Here is a 20,275-nt window from a genome sequence, read left to right on the forward strand (position 1 = left end):
CACGGTATTGAAAAAAAAGTTACCTGCCTTGATTCATATTGCATTTTTTTTTTTCGTTTTTTTTAGATGATTGTCCTTCAATATGCAAAGTTTGAAAAATTCTATTTATTGGATATATTTCGCCCATCATATATATACAGGGTATTCTAGCGTACGCCTTTAATCCTTTTGACAAAAATATGTGGAATCTTTTTGACTTGTTTCCTGTGTATCCTTATACAACCTTACTTTCATCAATTTGAAATGCTTGTTAAATTCGTAATCAAGCTCTTGCAACAACATCAATTCAATTTTAACTGACAATTTCAACAAAACAATCTTTAGGATTCAACAACCTCATAATAATCAATGACTCAACACTGAATAGACTTCTGCACCAACGTTCCCATTCATCTAAGTTAAAAAGGATCTTACTATTAACCAGCAGAAGGGAGAATTCCTCGTCTTTTTGGAGGAAGGGCGATTCTTCGGGGTTTTAGTAACTGTAAGGTACTGACTGTTTGCATCAATATACCCTTGGCGCTTTTTCAACTGGTAATGTTAAATCATTGTCTATGTCCTGAATATCCTCTGCCCTTTCCGAAGGGTCAAGAAATCCTAACATCTTTCTCATTGGAAATATAGATTTACCTTAAGTTTTATGTTTTATTTTATCAAACAGTTATTTTTGCGCTAATGTTAGAACCTTTCTCAGCGAGGATTTTGTTTAAATTGTGTTGTCTAACTTGTTGAAAATAGGGTAAGTGCGAGGTTGGCATGCCCTAAACGCGTTTAAATCCCCCAATTTCCTTTATATAGGTTACTAAGAGTTCCAAGGCGGTGCACCTATTTTCAATTGGTTTTCTGTCTGTCTTGTCTTATATGTTGCCTATGTTTTCTTGTTTGTTGTAAGCGTTTCTATCCTCCTCCTTACTTCCCTTTTTGCCCAACCCCCCTCTATTACCCTTGCATTTGCGTTACTTTTTGCAGCCCCTCCCCCTTTTTACTTTGAGCAAGTTTTCGTGGCTCCCTATTATTGGTACCGGAGTCCCAGGGCGGTACACAATTGCTTTTTCCTGTTTATATGGGTGTGTTTGTGTAATTGTGCCCTTTTTTCCTGTGCCTTGTTTGTTTCTTTGTTATTTTGTTGGGTGTGGTTGTTTATTTGATTTTGGTGCATGACTGTCTGCGTCTTTGTGGTTTACGTTGTATTGTGACTATTATTAAGGTACGTAGCAATCCCTTTGTATATTCATCCTTTTTCTTTTTTTCCCTTTAAATTCCCCGCCCCGCCCCCTTTTTTCTCTTTCTCTCCTATATCTATATTTGACATAAATTGATATGTACTTGTTACATGTTTGAAGCAACCCGTCTGTAATATATTTCATTATAGCTTCTTTTTGTTGTTGGCCTACTTTGCAAATGCCTGGCTTTGAGGCTGTGTTTTTGGTGCTCTGTGCTTCCTAGAAATCTACCCTTACCTATTATCTTTTATTCAGATTCTTAATGTATCACTGTTTGCTTATTAATTCAATGCAACAGCCATTGAAGTGAAAGAAATAAAAAAGGGGAATTGTGCACCTTCTGTGAAAAGCATGAAACTTGGCACCATATGTGACAAGAAGGACGTACCGGGCACATTAGAGAGTTTGAGATTTAAACCTTCGCCTTCCCCTTCAACGTCTCTTGCGAAGTTAACGTATAAAGTTGTAGTTCGATTAAAATTCCTTGAGATTACCAACATTAGAATGAACCTTACTTCTTTTAATCCGCCCATTCAATTTGTCTGTAATTATGATCGTTTTTTTCGTGCATTTTGATACCAATTGTCCGAAAGGGCAGGAATTTTACAAGCGGCTTTAGAAATGAAAAAAAAAAAAATAAAAATTAAATAAAAAACATTTCAATTAATATAATCATGGATATTAGAGCGATTTCCAAAAAAAAAAAAAAAAATCAGACGATAAAACAATGTGAACAATGTAAAATATCGTTAGTGTTGCTCCAAACATTTAGGTTTTATATAAAATTATTTCAGTATAGTCATTATACAATGCACGATTGTAAATCATACATGAGAGGAAATAGAAATGATTATTACATACCTAAAATTATTTTCCATTGGGTTTCAATGGACCGCGATCGTGCAATATTTTTCCATATCATGACGTTGAACGCTTTTATATCGGACTAGTCCCAATCCGTGACTCTAGTTACCTCCCCTGACGGTGCGTCCATTGCGGATCTCGTTTCTTTAGAATTTTTGTTGCTATTGTGTGTTTGTTTAATTTGTAATTTATGCAACATTTTGTTTACTTTTACACTTTGATTAATCTGACCTATTAGATATTAGCATGTAGTAATTTATCAGACTGAAATGAAATGAGAGTTATAATTACGTCATGAGTTGGACTAATATAGGACGTGGAATGGTTTCTTAACGTTGTAATGGAAAGAATCGCGTGATGTCCATGGCGTCCACGCGCACGTTGCGACAACAAGTTGACGTCATTTTCGCGGAAAATATTAATGCGCGTCAGTTTAATTTGTTAATTGCGTTTTCGAAGAATATTTTTCCGTATTTTTTCCTGTCTTTCATGACAGAACGATAATTTAAATATAAATTAATCATTTGATAGTGGATATGTAATAAAAAGGTTATCAACTTTGTATGTGGATATATGCACTCGTTCTTTCGCAGACAATATTGCGCTCCTAGAGTCGCGCAATATTACCGCTACAGAACTCGTGCATATATCCACATACAAATTTAATAACCTATAATGATCGCATCTAAGTGATAATGACACTCTGTATGACTCTGTATAATGCCAAACTCTCAGACAGCACAATATGATTTTAATATACTATTTTATAAGTAAAGCATCTGCGGATCCAGGAATTTTGGTTAGAGGGACACCAACATTAAAGAGGGGGTCACCCAATTTAAGGGGGAGGGGTGGGGGTGGGGTAGGGTAAGGTAGAGTCACACCAAGTTTCAAGACCGACTTTCTTTGTAAAATGTAAGAAACAAAGGGGGAATTAACCCACAATGTCCCTCTGCCAGGCTCTGGTTCCGTGCATTTAAAGAGTTATCCCATACGGCTAACAGGAAACTTCTCGCATCATGATATCATAGATCTGAAATTGTTCGATACTTCAGAAGAATTTCCGTCTTACTAGTACCATTTTATGTTTATGATTAAAACGCAATTGTCGTATTAAGTGTCCGACAGAAACAGATTGATTTTATTTGGATGTGAAAATAAAATGTTCCACCAAATGATAATCGCGCGTAATTATTTATTTTTCAAGTAAAATGACTGTCATGCCATGTGCCTCCATCCAGATTTCAGTCTTTGATGCCGAGTATGTAGACAGAGTAGATGTAAAAAGAATGAAGTTTCGACTTTTGATTCTTACATTTTACAAAGAAAATCGGTCTTGAAACTTCGTGTGACTAAGCCCATCCCCACCCCCATGGATGGGTGACCCTTCTTTAAAGTTGGTGTCCCTCTAATCAAAATTCCTTGATCTGCACATGCTTTACTTATGAAATAGTATATTCAAACAAATACGTGTATATGCCCACATGTTATTTCGTGCGAGACTTTTCGTCTCCACCTAGCAGTTCTTGACTGTTTCGCTAAACACATGGTGACTTGGCACGATTATGTTGTGCTGTCTGAGATTTTGGCATTATACAGAGTCAAACTGAGTGCCACGATGCCAAAACGTATGATATCACGAGAGTATCTTACATTTGTTTCAAATCGCTTGTTAAATGTATTCATAAATTGTGTATATTGGTTCATGTTATCAACATATCTTTTAAAAGGTTAGATTTTCAACTGGTACAGTCTACAAGTAAAACGCGTATTTTAAGGAAATCGATGTACAAAGTACCAATTCAAAGTAAAAAATTAAAAATTATGAATACTAGTCAACAGCCTTTTGTGTTTGCTTTATCTCATATATTTAACTTAACTTCAAAGTATATCGAGAAACGCATTTGTAGTAGTTGGTGTCTCATGTTTTTGTCTAAAAATATTAATTGTAATATCTTTCAAGAACACAATCAACAATGGAATACGTTGATATGATTATCATTTTTATTTCCTCTCATATATAATTTACAATCATGCATTGTATACTGACATCATTTTATATAAAATGTTGTTTTTTTTGTAATCGCACTAATATCCATGCGATGATTATGTTAATTGAAATGTTTTTATTTAATTTTCATTTTTAAAACCTCTTGTAAAAGTCGTACACTTTCGAACAATTAATATCAAAATGCACGAGGAAAACGATCATAATTACAGATAAATTGAATGGGCTGATTAAAAGAAGTAAGGTTCATTGTAAAGTTTGAAATCTCAAGGAATTTTAATCGAACTTCAACTTCATACGTTAACTTCGCAAGAGACGTTGAAGGGGAAGGCGAAGGTTGAAATCTCAAACTCTCTAATGTGTCCATACTGCCGGAACGGAGATGTTCACATAGAAAAGTCAGCAAATTACTCAATGTTTCCAACAAGTGGAGCGAAAGATATGATGCGTAGCATAGTCGTCTGTCTATTTCCCCAATTATCAATTTGCAAATGTTTCATCTATTGCTGAAATAAATATTTTAGGTCGCCATATTGGACTTTTTTTCTGTGAGCATAATAGAGATTTCTTGTTGCTTAATATATCTTTATACAGTAATGTCAACTTTCTTTATTTTCTCGCCATATACAATGCTTTAGAATTTTCTTACAAAAATGATAATTAGTGCGGCTAACTTGGACTTTTGCGGCCGTTTTGAACACTCCCAACCCGCTTCCCAGGCTTAACTTAAGCGTTATAATCTACCTTAATTCATATCAAGTTTCATACTTTTCAAAGGAAGTTGCACAATTGTTTCAAGATTTTCCTGCACTAACAGTTGTCTAGGTTTTTAAACAATCATCTGTAAAATATACATACACTAGAGATCAATTATTGGATATATCTACGGTATCGAACAATACCGGATTAGAAAACTAGACACTGTGGCATATAGGATTATAAACTTACACAATTTATCCTGTTAAAAGAAAACGCATAGAAGTAAACGAGGTGGTAAAAGTAAAATAATTCCTGAGCAAATTGGTGTCAACTTTAAATATTTGATATACCCTAAGAAATACAATCAGTATAAAAATTATACGCAAACATGTATCTTGCATTACGCTGAACTGTAGATCTGTTGTAAACAAAGTTGATTGTGTGGGCCAATACCTTATGGATGAGAGAATAGACTTCGCTCTTCTGACTGAAACTTGGTACTCGGACGAGAAACAGCATTAGTTTGAAACTCCCGACTTGAACCAGAATGGATATAAATTAAGCGTAAATAATAGAAAAAATCAAAATGGCGGTGGTGTTGCGATCACATGTAGAAACACGATCAATATGCGATGGGTAACTCACGGCACTGTTCGAAGCTTTGAATATGGTATTTGAAAGCTGGTTTTCAAAAATTTAACCATACACGTAGTGGGTGTGTATAGACCCCAAGCTCTATCGACTTGTAACCAGTTCGTTGCTGAATTGTTTTATTTCATCGAAAATATTTTACCACATTATGACAATTTTCTTTTAATGGGAGATTTAAACTGGAATATAAACGATGACAACAGTTCTGTTACAAACTTCAAGGACTCCCTAGTAGCAATGGGCCTGGAAAAACACGTTTATTTCAGTATTCATACAGAAGGACATAGCTTGGATCTAGTCATAACTGAGTGACTTAATGGTGTTCAATTGATTGATTGATTGATTGATTGATTGATTGAATGAATGAATGAATGAATGAATGAATGAATGAATGAATGAATGAATGAATGAATGAATGAATGAATGAATGAATGAGTGAGTGAGTTAATGAATGAACGAACGAACGAACGAACGAACGAACGAATGAATGAATGAATGAACTTTTTCTGACGCTTCTGGATTCGTTGAAGCCATTAAAAGAAAATTTCTTCTGAAGTGTATCATTTGATTTACATTAAATATTTTCATTTAAATCGGCATTTATGAAGCAACTCGTATTTCCGATTAATTGAAATATCATTCATGATCTGCTTTGTTACAAAAAGAATTCATAATGAGAAAAACATCTTTCAAATTCAGTTTGTTAAACCTTCAAACATATTAAATCAAATAAGTGCTCAACCGAGTCTTTCCTCTTCCTCTTTAGAATTTGCGACCGTACAATACACAGATTATCGCGTGCGGTCACTTCAACAGGGTGTCCTTATCGCCGCGGGCTAAATGAAGAATCTTTCAAAATATACGCCATACTTAATTTACCCATCATAGTAAAATGAAACTTTATTACTATGATAAAACAATAAAGTAAAATAAGAACTGACTTTTAAGATCGGTCGTAGAAATATAGCGGTGTGCCGTAACCATGGAAACGGTTACAGAAGCTGGTAATCGTGGAAACTCAAAAGAATTTCTTGTGTCATATTTCAAAATTTCTGAATTAGAAGCTTGACTTTTTCATATTTTTATTAAGTAAAGAATACGTAGTGTTTGCAGTGGTTATATTCAAAATATCTTAATAAATTTCTTAATTGTCGACAGCACGAGCAATTTTAGTAATTAGCACGTGAATTCAGTTGTGAACCAAAAAGGTGCCCTTTTTGGATCAGAAAATGTTTTTGTTTTTTTTGGACTTAATTACAACTATGACTGATTTTTGGCTTGAACATTTTGTATAATACGCATGCAATTAAAATTCTAAATATTTTGATACGTCAGTTTAACATCATTTTATATATTAATGCAGCGGGTTACATGCCATATAGGCTAATAATTACAACTATTACTCAATTCATAGATTTGCGCGTTTCTGATTGCCTGCTTCAGCACACGTGACCAACTTCCATTTCTCAATGAAGCCGTCACGTATTCATTAGATCTAATTAATATTCATAATTCTACGGACTACTTTTTCGTTTCTGAGTCACGCACTTTCAGTTTCAATTCGCCGATTTAGTACATTTTCTGACCATAAATCATGGAACAAAAAATAAATATATAATACGAATTATTTGTTTTTATTTACTCCCTTTTAATCTTTTATTAAACATTTATATAAACATAGATAATTACTGCCGCATCTACCGTTCTGTAAACTTCGTCTGCACAACAACAACAATCAGAATTTGTTTTGTTTAAGCAATTATTTAGCACTTTGTATGACTCTATGAGCCAAATGAAAGTAGTCAAGAAGAAATTCCCGAGGACATTCAGGCCCTTGGATGATGAACTTGAAATCGAAAGTAAAACTAAAACTGAAAAAGTGAAACCACTAACAATCCGGAGTCTACAGCTGCCACCAAAGACGAAAGTGAAAGTGAAGTCCTAGAAACTGTTTTATGTTAAAGCTAAATATGTACATGTAACACAAACTGCTGCTCCCCCCAGATTTCAAAACTTGTTGCCAGGAGAAATTGAAAAAATCAAAGAGAACAAATATACCCCCAAGACTAGGGGTGACTATTGAGGCAAATTTTGACTATTGCAGTACTATTGATACAGTATTGCTTAAAAAACTTAATGCGATCTATTCTATTGCAGGTTACTATTGCGATACATGGACTAATAAATGTGCATGTGTTAAATACGCGTATAAATATTAAAACATCTATTGCAAATCTGTGCCACCGTAATTAAACTCTTTTTGTAACTTTCGACACTTCGTCCGTTTAACATACTTTCCTTTCGAGCACTGTTTATAATTGCTGTTAATACACATTGAAATGTTTGTATAAACTGAAACGCACAGAAATAAATCTAACATAAAATATTTTTAACATTTTTTTTCTATTTCTTGCCTTCCTTGGCTTTGAAACAATAAGTAAAACAAAAAACCTATGCAAGGTATACTCATCGAATTGGCCATTTTGTTGCGAATGTCAACATGTTTAATAACCCAACGCATCGAAAAAGACGAAAACTGACGGATCAGACTAACTTCACTAAGGTGTACCAGCACTAAATGAAGTGCCCTACCGAAAAGTTGGCTATATCATACAAGTAGCCTACTTTCTCCATGTCCATAGTACCTTTTCTCATTTAAGATTAAGAGGTTATTTAAACATTTTAGTATTTACTAAAATTTCAAAACTATCGAAACTATTGATTGTTGAATGTTATTGGATTGTGACTATTCTATCGATGCATACGATGCATACTATCAGGACACTCACGATCGCAATGCATAGATATTACACCCCTACCCAAGACAAAACAAAATACTGACCAAGAGGGGAATAAATCTATTTCAAGGTAAGTGCCGTGATACAGCAATATATTCAGTAAAAATCCATCCTTATACTTTATCGGTATCTTCCATAGAAACTGAAGAAAGTTAATCTTGTCTTGACAACATGACAGTTTGCACAGCCAGACCAGGATTCGAACCTGGAACCTCCCCAAAACACAAATTACCATATGTAATTTCCACAGTGTTTGGTTGCTCTGCCAATTGAGCTATCTGGCCAGTGGAACTGCAATATGCTAGCAAAAACAAGATTATTTTTCGATTTCTGGTTTATACAGCTAAAACGGAGCGTTAAGATGGGAAACGAAATTGGTATGGGGATTTTCAGTAATCATTCTACTAAATCAACTATGCATTAAAGCTGCTTTACCACCTTTTTCTAATTAGCCCACTGAAATTCTCACAAAAATATTACATAAAATCCTATTTTAATTTTTAACAAGCATGGTCATAAACAAATACAAATTAGGCGTAGAAACAAATGTTTGATTCCGGTACTGCAGTATCTTGAATTTCACCCACAGTTGAACCGCAACAGCCTTCAGATTTGTGCTGATAAGGAAGGCAGGGAGTACATTTCTCTGACCCATGAAGTGAAAGAAAAATAAAATCAAAGTGACGTCACAAATGAAAAGAAAATTTATGCTATAGAAGGTGACAGTGAAAATTGTCCTATTCAGACCTTGAAGGCTTGTATGCTCACTGTGACCCAAATGCTGAAAAGCTGTTTTGCCATGTAAACATGTTTGTCAGATTTGGTACAACACTAAACCAGTCAGCATCAAACAATTCACCAGTTTTATGGGCGATATTTCTAGAAATGCACGTCTTGACACACGGTAACTCAAATTTCAAATAATTTCAATTCCAATTTTTAAACAAAATTAGCTTCTAATAAAAAAAATCAATACTAAACATTTCACTCAGATATAAGAATTGAATGTTACTTTTCTGCAGTCCATTATGTATAAACTGTCAAGAAGTTTACGACTAATTGACATAAACATCGAAGACTGTTCATTATTGTACGGTACCATTGCATTTTCTGATACACCGCACACTGCCTTCGTGCTAGTGCAACCAAGGGGCTAAATGATGCCGGATGTGAGCTCCGGTGTATAATGCTTATGACCGGATATCGTAACGAAGCATCTGTTTGGTCATACAGCAGAGAAACGACAACAGAGCAGAAAATGAATGTCAAAAATCCTCATCGGATTATCAACTGGCACCAAGGAAAATTCTCAGCTAAATTCAAATGCAGTTCCGGTTCCCATCTCGGATGGTCCAAATCCAACCTATCAAGATAAAAAAACGCCGTGTGCCGACAAGATTCCGGAATGGGAATGTTTAATCCGTCTTCATGCACATTTAACAACTGCACATTCACTCTGCAAAGTACCCTAAATACTCAAAATTAAGCTCAGATTATTCAGTTATTAAAACTGAAAACACAATTTCAATTTGAAAAACAGATTCAGAATTATGTTCACTTTGTTATCTTGTAACAATTCATTGTCCCAGTGCTAAATTTTCCATACCTGATCGAATTCATAGAACACGGGTACATCATACTTTTTGACCTGCTGTCAGAAATAAATTGATAAAAACACATGTGAACAGATGAATTAATTTAGTAATTAAGTTTAATCCAAGGCCACGCAAAATTTGCCCAAAAAAAATGTTCAATTTGTGAAGTTTTGCACGTTTATTGATTTGTGAAATATAGATACTGTTTATTGCAATAAACAGACATATAATGAATTAAATTCCTTACCTATCGCTATCATCCATTCAAAGAGCTTGGTTCACTAATGTATTTAAATGGCACCGAATTTAGCCATATTATACAATACTTATTCTGCATTGATACATATGCTGTCCGTAACAAGTAAGCACCGTGCTTCAATTATAAGTAAATAACTTTAAAAAATAATGTGTTGTTGTGTTTATATATTACTCCAAACATGACCCACTTTTCAAAAACATGTGAATTTTCTATGAAATTTGAGACTTTTTTTATGATTTTCGCCTTGGCGGCATCCTTTACCAGTCTTAATATTTTAACCACTACTTTGTGCATGAAAAACCAACAAAAGTGCAAAAATCATCGCTGGAACGAAAAAAGGTCCGTCTCCGAGGCACATTTTTATCCCAAATGACACAAGCCTCGATTTCGGAAAATTGACGTTGAAGTTGACGTCACTTAATTAGATATTTGTTTTCATTAATTTGTTTTTCAAGCAAAAGCCATTAGTGTTACAATCAATAATATCGGACGAAGATTTTTAAGTTTAAACGTTTCAACATCTAGTTAGTGCACTAGCAGTGATATATCACAAACAATGAGTGAATTAGCGAATTGTTCCCCTTTGAAATCAACACGCCATTAACGGTGTATACATGTGTGAAACTGGGTCAGAGAAAACATGCAGTTATTGCTCTGAATATACGCGAATATTAAAAATGCATGGCGGATTTATTAACTGTTACGGTAAGAATTAATTTTCATTATAAATTTATTTGTAATTTGAGGCAAAACAGAATGGAAAGACCGCTCGTTCTCGTTTGTTGACATATCGAAGATGCAACTTTGCAGCGAAAGATGACAGTGTTGACATTTCGATTCGACTGTCTGCTGTCAAATACTTTTGATATATTTTCTGTGTATTTGTCAATTTTTATGATGCCAGAATATACTTGTAGCCAAGACAGTCAGGCATCTACTATGTTAAGTACATTCTGTAAGTATTCTTTCTATCTAGAAATTAAGAGGTAAATGAACAGGCATAGTACAAGATATTGTGCACTGTTTAAACTGTTACAGATGTGGACGGTTTAATAATTACATGGCCAGTATGTACATACAGTAGAATCTATGAAAATTGAAAGTTATAGTATAATAACACAGGAAAAGTGGTGTTTTAAATTGTCATGTTTTGTTGTAATAGCATCTAGTATAGACCTGAAAATTCCTTAAAAATTCTGCATGCAAATTACAATAAAAACTACTTTTTAGCTCGACTATACGAAGTATAAGGAGAGCTATCCTACTCGACCCGGCGTCGGCGTCGGCGTCTTTCCGCGTCCCCACCTTGGTTAAAGTTTTTTTTACACTTTCTCTTTTTTCAACTTATCTCTATAATTACTTGATGGATTTAATTCAAACTTGAAATACTTATTCCTTATCATCATCCACATCATCTGACATAAGGGCCATAACTCTGGCACCAATATTTCATGAATTATCCCCCCTTTTCACTTAGATTTTCAGGTTAAAGTTTTGATGCACTTTCACTCTATCTCTGTTATTACTGAATGGATTTGATTCAAACTTAAAGTAGTTGTTCAACATCATCACCCACATCATATGACACAAGGTGCATAACTCTGGCACCATTTTTTCATGAATTATTCCCCCTTTTTACTTAGAATTTCAGGTTAAAGTTTTGGTGCACTTTCACTCTACCTCTGTTATTACTGAATGGATTTGATTCAAACTTAAAATAGTTGTTCAGCATCATCACCCACATCATATGACACAAGATGCATAACTCTAGCACAATTTTTCAAGAATTATTCCCCTTTTTACTCAGAATTTCAGGTTAAAGTTTTATGCACTTTCACTCTATCTCTGTTATTACTGAATGGATCTGATTCAAAGTTAAACAATTGTTCAACATCATTACCCTTATCATATGACACAAGGTGCATAACTCTTGGACCAATTTTTCATGAATTATTTCCCCTTTTTACTTAGAATTTTAGGTTAAAGTTTTGATGCACTTTCACTCTGTCCCTGTTATTACTGAATGGATTTGATTCAAACTTAAAATAGTTGTTCAACATCATCACCCACACCATATGATGCAAGGTGCATAACTCTGGCACCAATTTTTCATTAATTATTCCCCCTTTTTACTTAGAATTTTAGGTTAAAGTTTTGATGCACTTTCACTCTGTCCCTGTTATTACTGAATGGATTTGATTCAAACTTAAAATAGTTGTTCAACATCATCACCCACACCATATGATGCAAGGTGCATAACTCTGGCACCAATTTTTCATTAATTATTCCCCCTTTTTACTTAGAATTTTAGGTTAAAGTTTTGATGCACTGTCACTCTGTCTCTGTTATTACTGAATGGATTTGATTCAAACTTAAAATAGTTGTTCAACATCATCAACCACACCATATGACGCAAGGTGCATAACTCTGGCACCAATATTTAATGAATTATGCCCCTTTTTGCTTCGGATATACTTATATAGTGTTTCGATACATTTTATCTTTACCTCTCTTATTACTTTAAGTTGATATTTTTGACATAGACTCAGGCTATTGTGCAATATCTTCATCCACAATTGGAGTCATTAAACACTCCAGTGACAGCTCTAGTTTCCTCAGGTGTGCCCAGTTTCACTATCCAGCATCGAAATAGTCGAGCTCGCTGTATCCTGTGACAGCTCTTGTTGTCATTCTCACTACTGCCATTACTGGTAGACAGCATGCTGGTAGGCTACTAAATAAATGAGAAATTACTTGTTTATATTTTTCAGGATAACCTCCAGCAGTAAGAAATATAAAGATTCACTGCAGTTTTGACTATGCCCAACAAGTATTGAACCCATACTATGCTCAGCAAGTAGGGTTCTTGTATTTTAAGTCAACACATAAATGCAGATTCTTTAGAGTTGCTGTGAATCCTCATGCAGATTCTTTGGAGCTGCTGTGAATCCTCATGCAGGTATAAGATTTTTAAGTTAGTGTTTACAGTTTATTGAAAATACTGCATTGCTTTATAATAAAGATGCTATACCATAAGCACTGTGAATTGGAATTCAGTTAAATTTTGATAAATACAAATTAATGTGAAGCATTATCTATAAGAAAGGATGACTGTTTGGTCAGTGTTGATTCACTCCATTTTTTATGCAAAAATTTCTTATCAACCGTTCTTGTTCTTGTATGAAAAGTACAGTACTGCTGTTGGAAGAGGAGCAAACAGTGTGGTATATATGGTCCACCATCACTTCAAGCATCATGGCTATGGAGAAAAGAATGTTTCATTACATATGCACAATTATAGTGGACAAAATAAGAAAAGTTGTAATAAGGTAAGAATTCCCAATAAATAAGGAAATATTTATTAAGCACACAGAATTTGATGTTGAAATATTTAATTTTACAGTGTGATAATACACTTCAGTTTGGAAAGTCACTCGTTTATATATATATATATATATATATATATATATATAATGTGCATAATTTTATGAAAATGAAAAATCATATCTCCACTGATAAACATTGATTTACAATTTGAATATTGCATACTTACACAACATACTGTATTAATTAAGACTTAGCTGTGTATGTAAGAAAATTAACTGTGTAGCTGGCATTTATTTGTTTTAATAAAGTGATGCTATGTTATATTCTAAGGAATCACTGTTTTGTTTAAGAATTCATTGATTAAATATACCGTTATTATAGCTATGGAATGTGGCTTGTTATGACGGGTCTACATGATGAATTGGAGTACAACCTGATGGAGGCCGGGCATACAGAATTCAGTCCTGAACATGTTTAGGTATATTTGGCTTGAGCCTCTTTAAGCAATTATGTTTTTTATTAATAATCAAGTATTGATAGAACTTGCTGCAGAGATCATGTCTGTAAAGAGGCCACTTACATTAAAATACCACATTTTCTGTTTCTTTTTGTGTAGTTAAAAGAGTGTATAGTTCACTGCAAGCAAGTTAAACAGAAATAACATAATTGTAATAAAGTAACTGTTTTTTCTTAACCAGGTTAAAGAACTATTTGTTAATTGAGATCAAAATCATGGCCCTTACTTGATGTAGAATATGTGCGATGGTTCAATTTTTTTCATGAAAAAAGGTTTTCATTACTGTAATAAAATTCTAAAATTTTATTTAATGTAATTATGTGTGGGCTGTCTTATGGACAGCTGTTGTTCATGATTGAAAAAAGGTTATGTGTTCTTTGTCTTAAATATTTTAGGCAGGGGGGTGGCATGACAGGCAAATTCACCAGTCGTATTACCATTCCTGAGCTTGATGCCAATCGACAGTGGTACCTGTATAATGAAATAGCACCCCTTTGCAGCAACAGCAATGTATGCCCAAAACCAGCAGTGCCAAAGCCATTAAAATTGAGAACTCAAGTCATTTAAAACGAAGAATGAATGGGAAAAAATGATAATAATACAGAGAAAGAGCTCTGAAATTTTCATTAATTTGAAAGTGTTTTTGATTTTTTGAAGATGTACTAGACCCAAATTCCATATATTTGAATATGAACAAATGTTACATATAGTTTATGTAAATATTGAATTAATAACTTTAAAGTGTCAACAGTAATATGCATTTGTTAAATATTGACACACTATATACATGTAAGGCTGAACACAGTATAAATGTGAAATTCCTTTAAAACACTGGAAGTTATTCAATAAAAATTATTGTAGTAATGTACATTTTTTTCATTACGAAAGTTAGATTATATAGATCTACGAATATTTTCGGCTGTATTCAAACTGCATGTAATCATTTCAGTCGGCAGTATCATGTTTATTTTCCCTTTTCATGATCAATTAATTTATCCTGTCTGAAATCACAAAATATGTATAATTTGTAAAACAAACATTGAATTATTGTGGAAACGATTTAGTTTTTGTATGCCTAATTATATATTTCTGCCGTTAGTATCATCTAACTTTTTAATACGATCAATACATTAAATAAGACAGTTTTACTTTTTAATACGATCAAGACATTAAATAAGACAGTTTTCTAAAACTATTACTGTGTATTAAATGAGATTATGTAGTATTATGTTTACTGAATTAACTGCGTAACCATGGAAACATTTTTCTGTTGTTCTATATGTCTTGAAAAAAACAACATTGTTTGAAGAACACTTTTCATTAATGCATTTTTTTTTAAATTTTTACATGTAATGGTAAATGCTGAAAGTGTTCTACAATAACTTACCAGAAACGTCATTATTGTCTCATTGAAGAATATACTGCAACTCCATTGTAACCATAGCAACAGAAATATATTGTATTATTTATGAATAATGATCTTCACAAACAAATTACATATGTTATTTTTCTAAAAGAATGACCTAAATTGGTTTTATTCCATAAAAATCAGACAAAGCAAATATTCTCATTTTTATCTCCGTTTCCATGGCAACCATATTTTTTTTGGCCTCAAATAATAGGCGTTGTTTAGGGTTATATCTTAGCATATGTGAATGTTAATTATACGTTCTGATGTAATTGTTATAAGAGATTTTCCTGTTTCCATAAAGAAAATCAATCGGTTGCCATGGCAACAGCAGAATTTCAAATAATTAAAATATGAGATTTTGCATTATGAGTTGTTGATCATTCATTATAATAATATTTAAAAAACATTTGATGTTGTGCCATTTTAACCTATAAGTGAACCAAGCCCTTTTTTCCTTGCTCCAGTTTCCAAAAAATATGATTTCCAAGTTCCAGCTGTCTGTGTCACTGACCGACTCTGACACGTGTTTTCTCCAATCATCCTTTCAAATGAATTTCTTGAACGTTATATTCATAAAAAATAGAATATCGTTGATAAAAGTTACAGTTGTTAAACCACAAATTCCATCCAAGCCACCTCAAAAAATCCGATTTTAATTAAATCAAGCCTAAATCTCAAGACCGTCACGATCGTGACGTTGATGTCGGCCATCTTTTTTTTGTTTTTATGCAAATGAGTCGTTCGCTTGCGTCCATGACGACGAAATTAATACGCGTAACCCCAAGTACTCTTAAAGATTGCATTTCAGTATAAGAGTTTGGATTTTTCAAATAGGAAACAATTTAAAGAAGATTTGAAAGTTGTAATTATAAGAATTGAATGGTGTTTCTCTGCGGTTCATTGATGTATGAACTATCAGGAAGCTTACACCTAATTTTTACATAAACACGGTGTTTTATGCAAATTAGGTGTAAACTTCCTGACAGTTCATACATAGATGAACCGCAGAAAAACACCATTCAATTCTTAATTAATTTGCTTCCTTTTTCAATACATATGGACAATGAAGGTAAGGAATAACGCGTTAAACGACGCCTTGTAAAATTTAATGCATATAATATGTCTATTAAATTAATTGTTTGAAAACATGTGGATCAATTATTTTTTGCTGTCAGTTTTGTATAGATACGCTTACCATATAATGCATGCATAAAATCGTTCCCTTTTTCGTTGATATTTTTAGTTTTACTTTTACGAAATCAAGTATTATAGATTTGATACTTCTTCGTTCATACACACTCTATCACTTTGATAATTAATCATATTACCGTACTTCTCTCCATAATTCAGTGGTGCCATATTGGGAGTAAACTAGACCTAGAATAAAGGCTTCCAGTGTGTGTTCTACCAAAGTGATGCTAATGTTCATATGGAAAACATGTACGATAAAATTTGCGAAGTAATAATAATGCTTGCGTATTTCTTATTTTTGGGGTGGATCACTTATTGTTACTCTGTTGAAATATCGTATTATGCAATCAACTTTCAGGAGATTCATCACCATTGATATCTTACCAAGTACACTTCATATTTTGTGTATAGCCCTGATGGAAAAATCAAAGAAATATACGATGTTTTTGAAAGAGTATGTCTGTATTTCTTTCATGTACATTTGTAGTAGCAGTATACATCCTCTGCATGCGGTTACAAAGACAATATCTATGTTAAAGTGACAGTTTACGAAAGGATGGTTAGTAAATGTTATCTTTATACGTTTTCATTCCGGCTCCATTACTTCAATAAATCGCCGCATAATTCTAGTTATTTTATATACAAAAACATTTTACAGTTTATTGACAAGATGAAAAACAAAATGAAATCCAAATTATCGTTTTACTATGATGACTTACATTCTAAACATTGAAAAATACATACATATACAATAATCTCGTTTTAAGAAGCAAATAGAAAGTTAGTATAGGACTATGTGGAAAGACGAATTCCGAGTGTAAATGAATAACTCCAGATGGCCAAAACCCCGGATCCCCCACCCCCTGGATCCCCCACTCCCACGCACTACCCCTTACTAAATTTGAGCAACTTTAATAAATTCTAGACGTCTCAGTGCTAGGATTAATACTTTATTGCAACTTTGTACGACTGTTCCAGTATTTATCAATATGCACACTATATAAGAGTCAATTTGCTTTGAGTGAAAATACCGAAATGGTACAAGGTTACATTCTTCCTTTGTTTCATATAAACAATTAAATCTTGAGACCTCGTTTTCAGTGCTTTTCAGCATTTCAATGATATTAAAACACATATATAGCCATTAAATATAACATGTCTTCTTACAGTATGATATATATATATATATACTTGACAATGAAAAGACTCGGCACAAGATGGAAGTCTATAAATTTTATTTATTTGATTTATATATATATATATATATATATATATATATATATATATATATATATATATATATATATATATATATATATATAAGTGAGATATTAAAGAAAAAACATCAACGAAATGCCTTTCAAACACACTGGATCCCGGAAGGATACAAGTACATAAAGATAAAATTATAGAGTATGAGAAAAAATATATGTTCAAACAGTGTCAAAAGTTTAATTATAAACCCGAGCGCTTTCGGCTTTTTAAAATAGCCTTTTTCAAGGGTAGCATAAATCAAAACAACACAGCAACGGCGTAAATACCGCCTGTATAGTTCGATATATAAATGCTCTTTGATAAATAACTTTGTGAGTTAATGATCTGAATCCCATAAACTAATGACTGTTACTTTTAATCACGTGAAAACATATGAAGTTCCATCAGCCTGATTTGAAGCAATAACATGTTCTAAGGTTTAAATCCTACTACGCTTGACATAATATACAGATCTATAGTTCTACCAAAAAGGGCTGTACGGTAATGAATTATGGAATATCTACGCTTTTTCTGATATGTTGCAGCTCGAACGTGCCCATAGATTTTTTTTGAAATATATCCAACATCTACATGTTTCTACAAACACCGAATTCACATTATGGGCGATAGGTGCACGCCCGATTGAGTGCGAAATTGACTACCGAAAATTACAATTCCTTGGTCAGCTATGTCGCCTTCCATCACATTATCTTGCTAAAAAGTTATTAAATCAAAGACTCGTTCATTATATTAATTACGACAACCAGATGCAAGGATTCATACCGGATATATATCGAAAAAAAAAAATAGAAAAAGTGGAAACTCCACAGATCGTTCAACACGAGAAAAACGAAAATGTTGCAGGCTCGGTTTGATTGAGCCTGTTCATGGACGGTAGTGGAAATGCATGCTACCGTCCACGCCCTCTAGCCCCGGGTTGAGCAGAACTCAACATTTACACATGCTAAAAGTACAAAAAGCAATTTAGAGACATCCGCAGATCAATTCATACGGCGGTGCACATGGAACCTTCAATGATACACGTTTTGTGGCGTGTATTCCATGAAAAGCGGCGTATGGTCCCCAGATAAAATAATGGGTTTGCCCCAAACGAGAAAACAATGGGCAGAACTAAACAAAGTGGAATTTAGAAGGGGGATCTGAGGTTATGGAGCCTGCATATCACAGGAACTGTGAAAAGACAAAATTAAAAAGCAGGCACCATATCCAAGGGGTGATTATACAATACCCAAGGCTATAAAACCTGGAGTATTGGAACCACCCAGGCCGAAACGGTCATGCTGAGAAACTAAGCAGCAGTCATGCAAAAGTATGACCTTACAGATGTTATTACCATATACCTGTGGTATGGGAGTTTCCCAAATAAGTACAGATGGAAAAAGACAATCAAACAGGCTATTACGCAAATGTCAAGACGTCAAATAGAACACTGTCTTACAGAGAAATGTGCAGACTTTAATGAATTAATGTTGAACGATAATGGGCCGTGTGAACTTTGGAAATTAAGTAAAAATAACCCATCATTAGCCCCGTGCTGTATATCAGTTACAAGAGCGATGGGGATGTTCTTTTCGCAGAAACTTATACGGTCATGTACTGGGTGTAAGGCTATCACTAATGACACTTTGTTACATATTGTATGTTATTGTCCAGAGAGAAATGGTGATAGGTATAAGTTGTGGAATTTTCTCTTGCAGATGCATGGCGTCCATTTTTTTCCGAAATTGGATAACCTTGAATCCTGAGGACCAAATTAAAACACTGTTATTCCAACTCACAAGGTTAAATGAGGACTGTCCCAATGAAAGTAACAGAGCAAATACATTAGAACTGTTGCACAATATTCTTAAGCCTTTTTGATATATGTAATAGGATTTATAAAAGACTGTTTCAATAAACGTTAGTACCATAAAAGTATTTTCACTATTTGCATTGTTCTCGGTGCTTCCGAGGGATCTACTTTTCAGATTATATTCTATTAAGAAAAACTGGCTGTACATATTAAGTTATGTTTTATATAATACCCGTGAAGTTGTTCGTTTGGATCTCTTACATTTCGTTTCGTTTCGATATAAGAGATACTAAATGGAGAAAAAAGCGATGTAAATGTGTGTTGTATTTGTTTGAGTATTTATACTAGTCATGCAATTAAACATATGCTGTAAAAGTCTCTTTAGAATACGTTTGTCTGAATCTCTTATATTTCGTTTCGGTAAAAGGGATATCAGAATGGCGGAGACCTAATGTTTGACTTGTATGAAATTTAGGTGTCGTTTTTTTAATTGTTTTTTTATTTTTAAATATATTATTTTTTTGTATGAATATTTATAAGATTTGCATGACAACTCATTTTTTCAGAATTGTTGCTGTGTATAGTCATTGATTGATCTATGTTTATATGTATGTATTTATGTGTGTATGTATGTATATATATATATATATATATATATATATATA

The 20,275-nt window shown here is 33.4% G+C and overlaps 1 long non-coding RNA gene across 1 annotated transcript; it reads left to right on the forward strand.

The window, feature by feature from the left end:
* Positions 1-10,678: 10,678 nt before the first annotated feature.
* Positions 10,679-17,167, forward strand: LOC128554854 (uncharacterized). Its single transcript, XR_008369715.1, has 5 exons — positions 10,679-10,802; positions 12,869-13,056; positions 13,286-13,426; positions 13,806-13,902; positions 14,337-17,167. It is a non-coding gene; the product is annotated as an uncharacterized LOC128554854 (long non-coding RNA).
* Positions 17,168-20,275: the final 3,108 nt, after the last annotated feature.

The sequence above is a fragment of the Mercenaria mercenaria genome, unplaced genomic scaffold, assembly GCF_021730395.1.
Source record: "Mercenaria mercenaria strain notata unplaced genomic scaffold, MADL_Memer_1 contig_805, whole genome shotgun sequence".
NCBI lineage: Eukaryota > Metazoa > Mollusca > Bivalvia > Venerida > Veneridae > Mercenaria > Mercenaria mercenaria.